Source organism: Penaeus vannamei, chromosome 26 (assembly GCF_042767895.1).
Source record: "Penaeus vannamei isolate JL-2024 chromosome 26, ASM4276789v1, whole genome shotgun sequence".
NCBI lineage: Eukaryota > Metazoa > Arthropoda > Malacostraca > Decapoda > Penaeidae > Penaeus > Penaeus vannamei.
The window spans coordinates 12,338,504-12,348,181 of NC_091574.1; the positions used below are offsets into that span (position 1 = coordinate 12,338,504).

Below are 9,678 nucleotides of genomic sequence, written 5' to 3' on the forward strand. Positions count from 1 at the left end.
TCACAAAAAACTTACAGGGACCCAGAGCTTGTTATCATGTCACCATTAGAAGATTAGTAGATCTGACATATCTGAAAGCCAGATTTTGACTGTGTGGTAGTATCATGATGATCAGTCTTGTAGATGACCTAAGTATTTAATTGAAGTATTTATTCTTTTAATTCATATTGGCACTAAGGGCAGGCAGGAAGAAATGGCTCCCAGTGTTCTACTACAGCTTTACTTTTCTTCAAGACTCCATACATGGAGTTTCATTGTTAACTACCTTGTTACCTCTAGTTAGTGTCTTTTTACCTGCTTGTCCTCATAGGCCTCTATTTTGTAATTATAAAAGAAATCAAGGTGTACATATGTTTTGTTTCTTAATGTATTTTATGAATTTGCATCAGTGATATTAACTGAAATTTACGTTGAATTATCCATCATACAAGACACTTGAAGATTTATGTGCAAAAATGGATGGATATTTGTGTGATGGCGAGAGTGGTTCTGGGTGTCGGGATCCAGTGCCTTAATGGCTCCTGTCCTGTCTGGCAACTAACAGATTTCGTATGCAGAAATATGTCTTCATGGACCTCTTTTTTTTTTTGTAATATAATAATAGATAAAATTTAAAACCAGTCCTCTATGACTGTTTGATGTACTTAAGCTTTAATAATCTCATGAACTTTAGATTTACTTTGGAAATTGCTTGTAATTATTTTATTTTACTTTATAAACACCAAGAATTTTTTAATTATCTGCATAAATTGGAAATTCATACAAAATCTGCTAGTTGGTTGTACATTGTACATGCCATCTGTTGTCTTCTGTTGCTCAAAGTAGATGTGGTTCATGGCAGCACACAACTGGTGCATGTTTTCCAATGATAGCTGTATATATTGTGTTGTTTGCTTCTCAGTTAAGAGATAGATTAGATATATTTATTTGATATTTATCCGGTGTGAGTGTAACCGGTCTGAAGGTTTTACCAGTGAGGTCTTTTGGTTTAGATTTTTTGTTAAAATCAAAACTAAAAGACAATAAGAATGTTAAACTTAGGTAGTGTACACATGTACATGTCAGAGTAGTTGTGTGCAGTCTGAACTTGCAACTCGTCTCAGCTCTCCCGCCACCCCACATGAAACTGTTGTTGAAGTACCATCAAAATGATTGCTATTTAATGGAAAATATTAGTAGTAAAATTATGCCCTACTAGCAACTTGATAGAGTAAAGGTCAGAATAACTTTGTTTATATCATCTATTTTTGAACTTACATTATGGTAAAGACATCTATAATAATATGGTTTTACCTTACAGCATTCCATATAGCAACATAGCAAAAATTTTGCATGGTACTGTTGTATATTAATTAATCAGAGTTTATTTTTTCGTATAGTTGCAGAGGTAGAGGTTGTGGGACTAGTGTATACTTGGCTAATTTTTACAGAGCTTGAGCTGGTCATTAGCAGTTTCCAAAGATCTTTCTTGCAATATTATCTTAATCATGTATAGCTGAGTATGTTTGCACACTCTTACTCGTATATATATTTGTATATGTATATTAATGAATAAGATAGGTAGTCAATCAAGTTTTTGTCAATGGATAGTTTTCCTTTTTTTGTTATCTTCCTCATATCTTGTAAAATGATTAATACCAGTGGATATTTTTTTTTTTTTTAGCTCATATAGCTTTCTGAGTTAAATGAGTTTGGGTTCTGCTAAGTCACAAACTAAATGGGTGCTTTCTCTGTTTTGCTTCTGTAAGTATGCCAAACTGTTATCATGTTGCATATATTGATTGCTTTGTTAATATTGCATTCAGTACATTTCTTCTTGTATGTTTTCCTAACATTTATTAGGTTTAGCTATTCATTATAATTGATTTATCAGTTATTCTGATAAAGATATCAAATTATATAGTTTTTATATCTATATATTTTTTGTTTACACTTATTAAGGAGTGTACAAAGGATGTTTATCACTGAACTGAAACTTGTATTGCATATCGTTGCTTGAATAATTACATCAGGTCATTTGATATTTCTATTTGAGGCTGTCTTCACTTGAAAATAAAATTTTATTGGGTGATGTGGATTAATTCCCATGCTCTTACTCTAATATATATTATTATTATTATTATTATCATGTATGAAGATTCCCATCTATGAAAAATACAAGTAATCCAAAAAATAAAAGTGATGGCTAAATCTAAATCAAAAGAGCCTCACAGTATCAGAATGGGCTGCTGTAAGAGAGTTCAGTAATAATCTACAATTCTTTTTTGGAAGTAATATTTTTAGTGTCCTGTTCCATAATGTCATAAAAGGCTGTTTGTACTTTTATATACATTTTTATTTATGCATTTTTTAGTTTAGTCAGATATGTTGAATAGGTAATAATATATTGCAAAATATAAGTGGAGAAAATCAGGTAACGGTGCACAACTGTAGTGTAAAGATAGTACTTAGTAATAGTGATACCTTAAAGCATAAATGTTTATGTGCGGGTTTGAACACATAGTTGTAGCATCCTTAAGATTATAAAGGATACAGATAGACCAGCACTTGAATCATGAAATTTGTTAGAGTATTTTTCTTAGTATATGCTTAAAAGTGAAAAGAAATCTTAATTAGTATGAAAGATTTATTGATTTTGGGTTAGTGTAATACTCAAGACCACAATGGTGTATTTTAGCATAATGACCAAACCTAGGATAACTTCCTAATGTAGTATAGAAGATGCCGATGAAGGAAGTTTGTTTGTAAATAAAGAAGATTGTGGATAAATGATATGGAGCTCTTGTGACCTCAGTCTTTCTTGCCATCAGTGAAGGAGAAACATTGCCTGACTGGCCAGCCAAGCCCTGTGCAGAATATAAACATTGTTAATAAAACAATATTCTTGTAAATTTGGTGTTTTTATTTTCTTCTGCTTTTTTTTTGGACCAGTTCTTATTGCTACAACATATTTTTATTGGAAGAAATTATGAATATGAATTACATTGGTATTGTTACCAATCAAAGGAAAATTGTTCATGAGATATTGTTCAAAAGCATCAAAAATAATGTAAGAAGATGGCAAAAGATGCAGAACCTGCTGAAGTTGGCAATAAGTGAGGAATATATTTTCAGATTACTTATTCTGTAGTTTACAACAATTATTTTGTGATAGGTAGATTAGGATTTTATGTGTAGCATCAGTTTTAATTCCCTTATAATCTTATGAACTTTGGTGGCTACCACTGTTACGCAGAAAATGGAGTCAACACAAAGTGAGTACAACATGTACACAAAAAAAAAGACTCCAAGCAAGCAATGGTAAAATACTTTTAAAAGGCACTGAGGAAAAACATTGACAACTTGGAAAAGAAGAAATGGAATAGGAGCACTGAACTTTCCTTGAAGCTTAGATCCTTTTCTACTATACAAGCTGTTAAAGCCGAACCCAGAGCACTGATGATAAAGTTTGAAAAATAAGTGAATAACTACACTGATCAAATGGTATAAGAGTTCAGACTATAACAAGTATAATGAGTAAATACTCAGGATGATTAAGGGGTTCGTCTTATTTTTAGAAAAATTTTCTTGCCGATTTTGATGAAACACATCCTTTTATTTAGACCCTAGCCTAATCTTTTTTCGAAATTGCCCGAACAGTTTTTGAATTATCGTAAAAAAAAAACGAAAAATCACCGAAGAAAAAAAAAAAGAAAATTGACCATTTTCCAAACAAATAAAATCAGGAAAAAATTGGTCATTCTGACTGTTTTATCATACAGAATCATTCTTTATCTAGGAAATGTTGGTGACACTTTTTTCGATTTTGACTTTTTATTTTTTATTTTATTTTACGGAGTCGACTGGCAAGTATCCGAAGAAACGGTTTTCGTCACTTATATATTAACTTTACAAGAAACACAGGAAAAAATCGAAAATACCGCTAGCGACATTCTCTAGACACTATATATCTACAAAAAAAGTCATAATTTTGGACTGAATTTGCGTTAAAAAAAAAAAAAAAAAAGCATACTTCCGAAATAACGGTCATTGAATTTTTTCTCTCTTTTCCTAATCCTTATGGTATGAAAAATTAAAGGGAGAAGCATAATCTTCCTAAACCATAACATTGCCAGCATGTAACGGTTTCTCAAAATCTTTTGTATAGTGTACCAAAGTGGCAGTAATTTTTCGTGTCTATAGGCCTACACTGACCATTTTAAAATCTTTATCTAAAATCCCTTAAAAATCGTACAGCCATTCTGATTTCATATCTGAATAGAACTATCCTTCAACTATAATACCCCCCAATCCCTTGCCCGTTGTTGTCGTGGGGGGGCTTAGGAGAGGAGACTGATACCCAATGCAGGGATCTCCCCTGCCTAGGGTCTCAGCCCTCGACTCAACTAATTTTGCATGGTCTTTTCCCCCTCCAGCTTTTGTTTCCATCCCTTCTCCATCCCCTTCTTCTATCTACTTCTTAAGGTGTGAGAGCCGTGCTGAGAGGAGGAAAGGCTGACCTTGTGCCAGTCCTGAACGGCCTGCGGGAACTATGGGCACGGTACTCCCGACTAATCTAGCCCTTACCTTTCACTTGCGATGGAGGTGGACCAGTTGATGCCTTTTATATAATCCTGGTTCCCCAGTAATGAAAATGTAATCCCTTTATTAGAGGTAATGAGGCTAGCCCCTTTATCAAATAGCCCCAACCCAAGCTCTCCTTTGACCACGGCTCCGAACACTGAAACTACTACCCACTCCTCAATGCCTACTAGTGCATTACCCACCCAAGCAGAGAATCAATCTCCAGAAGACATTCCTTCTCACTCAACTTCCTCAAATTCATCAACTCTACCCCCGCAACCTTCATCAAGCAACCAATCCTCCCTTATTACTACCTTACAGCCTTATTCTCCATCACTCCGTAATACTCCCTCTTCCACACGTCCCCGACCATCCACCACCACCAACCCTACAGATATCTTAAATACTCTGTTTAGCCCAGCTAAATGGGACCGATTTTTCGTAATCCCTTCTACAGCTTCTTACTCAGGCAACACTCTTCTCTTTCAACAATGCCTCCAAAAACAAGTAGGCAGAGTCCCTTTCTATACCAGACGCGATCGCTCCTGTCTTGTAACAGTCAGATCAGAAACTGAATCTATAGCACTATCAAATTTAACTGATCTTTCTGGCAACCCCATTCCTGCAGAACCTCATCCAACTCTTAATACTTGTACTGGAACTCTCTCTCCTCAGCAAACTGCCCAGTCGATATCAAAGATTGGTCAGACTGTGGAGAAGACTTATTAGGATGCCTCAAAGACCAAGATGTGAAATCAGTACATTGCTACACCATTCCTCCTAGAGGTCAACGAAAGAATCCGACCAACATTGCTAAAATTACTTTCCGTACACATGACCTTCCCGTATGTATCTACACTGGTGGACAATCCCTCCCTGTTCGACCATACCAACCCCCTCCCCGTCAATGTCAAAGCTGTTGGTGCTTTGGACATCCTGCAGACATTGCCGTTCCACAAACCGATGCCCCATATGTGCCCAACCTGGTCATAACCGATCAAACTGCTCAGCACAAACACGAACATGTGCTAACTGCGGCGGACTCCATAATGTATTTTATAGAGGCTGTCCCACTTACAAGTTTGAATCCGAGGTAGCAACTCTCAGATACAAAAATGGTCTCACTTTACGTGAAGCCAGACAGGAAGCACGCCGACAAGGTTTCTCTCATACTCCATACTCGTAACATCGTTCGCTCAGCCCCTCCCCCTCCACCCCAAGATGTCCCCATTTCCACTTCTACATTCTACATCCCTCAGGCCAATTCCTTTGCCACTCTAAACCCAGACACCCCAATCTCAACCACAGCTCCAATCTCAACTACAGGCCCAACACCAACCCCTTTCCCCCCCTACACTACCCACAGTAGACAGACTAAACGTTCTAACCCTTCTTCCCCTACATTGCAATCACCTCCACCTACATTTACCTTTATTCCTGAGACAGCAGTCTCCTCTTCCCCCCCTCATAAGAAAATCTTTATCCCACAAAACTCTCCAACCAACTCCACTGCAGAAACAATTACCTTCTCACAAAACTCTTCAACCAATTCCACTGCAGAAACAATGGATGACATCCAAAGTCATATGCTTAAGACACAAGATCCCATAACTCATGCTCCTTCCGCACTTGAAGTGGTTGCCGATATTTATACCCCTCCTACTCATATTCCCCCTACACCCCTTCCTCCTACTCCCTCTCAACACAACCTAACCCCCTCAACTCCATCCACCTCCGGTATCCATCCTCCTGATATCCATCCCCCTCTTACTCACAGCACCTCTACACCCCTTGCTCCTAACCCCTGCCAAGATAACACATGGCCTTCAACTCCAACTATCCATCGTTCCGATATCCACCCTCTTACCACTAATACTCCCCCCCACATCTACTCCCTCTCAACACAACCCACCCCCTTCAACCCCAACTATAGGCACCTTCTCCCTCCCTCCATCCCCTCTATCTTTTGCACTCCCTCCCGGATACACACGAAAATCACTCATGTCACAACAATGCCCTTCCCCAAATTCCCTACCTCCTAATACCCCTCCTTCACACCCTATAGCTCCTTCTCCCCTAGATTCCCCAATACGTACCGTATGCGGTATCACTCATAAGCTATAGCTCTCCTACATTGGAATATTCGCGGTTTCCGTTCTCATAGACCAGACCTACGTCATATCCTTGCTTCTTATAATCCATCTAGTTTTCTGCCTCCAAGAGACTTTCCTCACACACCCTCCTATTCCAATTCCCAATTACCATTTTATCTCTTCTCCACACTCCCCCTATGTCTCGTCTATACTTATCCATCATAAAACACCTTATGTCATACCTCCCATACAAACTACTGTCCCGTGCACAGATATTCGCATCTTTCTTCGCCGCTGGATCACAGTGATTTCAGTCTACTTCTCCCCATCCCACCCCTTTGACTTTGCTGCCTTTGAAACTCTAATTTCCCAACTCCAACCACCTTTCCTCGTAGTTGGTGATTTCAACTGCCGCCACACTCTGTGGGGTGACTCTACCACCAACTCCCGAGGCCGATCTCTAGAACGCTTCCTCTTCACAAATATCCTAATTATTCTTAATTCAAATCGCCCCACACACTTTGATATGCGCACACAATCCTTTTCATGCCTTGACCTCTCTCTATGCTCTCCTATTCTACATTTAGATTTCCATTGGTCAGTTCTAGACCACTTCCCCTATAGTGACCACTTCCCAGTACTCCTTTTTCCTACTTCATATATATCACTTCCTAATCCTCCACGCTGGTGCTTTGATAGAGCTGACTGGCATACTTTCACTTCACTCTCTACTATACCTATCCCTCCATCCCCCTTACCGTCCATTTCAGATATGCTACAATGTTTTACAACCACGATCCTAAGAGCTGCCTATACAGCCATTCCTCGAACTTCAAGACCTTATACCTCTAAATGTGTTCCATGGTAGAATTCTGATTGCACCAAAGTGCTTCGCTTAAAACGAGTAGCCTGGAACGGCTATCGCTACAAACGAGGCACCCCTCACCAGCTATCAGCCCCTATTTCCTTTAAAAAGGCATCTGCCCATCTTCGCCGTACAATTAGAAACAGCAAAACAAATAGCTGGCAAAATTGTTTCATCAATTACATCTTCTACATCTATTTCAGCTGTTTGGCGACGGATCCATAAATTATCATGCAAACATCCCCCCCATCTGGCACCCGTCCTCCATATTCGAGATGCTCTCATATCTGAACCTGTCGAAGTAGCTAATGAACTGGGCAACTATTTCAGCCAGGTCAGTAGCGGCTCTCACCTTTCTCCACACTTTTCTTCCATTCAAGCCATCAAAGAACGCATCCCTATTACCTTCACCCTATCCTCTGATGAGTCCTATAATGCTCCTTTTTCTTCTTCTGAACTCACAGTTACAGTCGTGCCGCAACACTCATGAAGGCCCTGATGGTATTCACTATCGTATGCTCCGACACCTCCCATCTTCTTCTCTATCCTTCCTTTTAATTATTTTCAACCACATATGGACGTCAGGAAATTTTCCTTCTCATTGGTGAGATGCTCTAATCCTACATTTCTTAAAACCCAATAAGTCAGGTACCCTACCCTAAGATTACCGCCCCATAGTTCTAACTAGCTGCTTGTGCAAACTACTAGAACGAATGGTTAACTTCCGCTTAATGTGGTATCTTGAATCTCATAATCTCCTTTCCCCTTCCCAGTTTGGTTTCCGACGTGCCCGAAGTACAGCAGACCCACTTGCCCATTTCGAGACATATATTACATCGGCATATGCACGCCATGAATCCGTATTAGCCATATTCTTTGATCTAGAAAAAGCATATGATACCACATGGCGATACCATATCCTCCAACAATTATCCTCCTTAGGTTTACGAGGAAACATGGGCGTTTTCATCAAATCCTTCCTTTCTAAACATACCTTCCAGGTCAAAATTGCCTCTTCCACGTCATCATCCTTTCCTCAATTCGAAGGGGTCCCACAAGGAAGTGTGCTTAGTACCACTTTATTCCTTCTTGCTGTAAATGACATAGCTTCAGTCCTACCACCAGGAGCCCGGGCATCACTATATGTTGATGACTTAACCATCTATGCATCTGGCACATCCATACCAGATCTCTGTCAAGTCCTTCAGTTTGCAATAACATCAGTAACTTCTTGGGCCACCAACCATGGCTTTCGCTTCTCTACCTCTAAATCTTTCCCCATCCTTTTCTCTCGCTCACGTGTGGTTCCCAAACCCCCACTCTTCTTATATAACGGTCCACTCCAATACCGTTCTTCTGGCAAATTCCTAGGCGTTATATTTGATTCCAAATTGTCCTGGCGAGACCATATCTTGTACATCAAAGAAAAAGCTCAACGCCGCCTCAGAATCTTACAAACTCTTTCACACCTCTCCTGGGGCTCAGATCGCAAAACTCTCCTCCATCTTCATGTTACCTTGATTCTCTCCACTCTAGATTATGAATGCCATATCTACTCTGCCTCAACCTCTCTGCTCACCTTGATACAATCCACCACAGCGGTCTCCGCTTAGCCCTAGGCGCCTTCCGCTCCTCTCCAGTTGAGAGCCTATATACTGAATCTGGCATGCCGTCCCTCTCTCGACGTCGAGCACTTCTCTCTCTTCGATGCTATGCTCGATTTCACCAGTTTTCCCTTACCAAACTAACTATTCCACAATCCTTACTTCATACCTTTACCTCTTTTCCACGTTTACCAACTCCTTTCCCCGTACGCATGGATACCCTCCTCTCCCATTCCCCCTTTCCTCACCTCCGACCTCTCCCACTTTCTGTCTATTCCATTCCTCCATGGCTTATACCTAACCCCTGTATTTGCTCCTCAGTTTTCCCTGACCCACCAAAATCAGATATTCCCCCCTCTATCCTTCTCACTCATTTCCTTGACCATGTCTGCATTCATTCCTCCAGCATTCATGTTTACACTGACGGTTCCATATCCATCTCAGGAGCTGGATTCGCAGTAACATTCCCAAACTGCACTTTCAAATACACCCTCCCTCCTGAATCGTGTCCTTACTACAGAACTGTATGCACTCCTTTTTGCCTTAAGACGCA

General features: G+C 39.8%; 1 protein-coding gene across 1 annotated transcript in view; it reads left to right on the forward strand.

The window, feature by feature from the left end:
- Positions 1–2,891, forward strand: part of qless (decaprenyl diphosphate synthase subunit 1 qless) — a 19,170-nt gene extending 16,279 nt beyond the window's left edge. Inside the window, exon 3 of the mRNA XM_070139772.1 lies at positions 1–2,891. This exon is cut by the window's left edge and continues 780 nt beyond it. The gene's annotated coding sequence lies outside the window, so the exon portion shown is untranslated.
- The last annotated feature ends 6,787 nt before the right edge of the window (positions 2,892–9,678 follow it).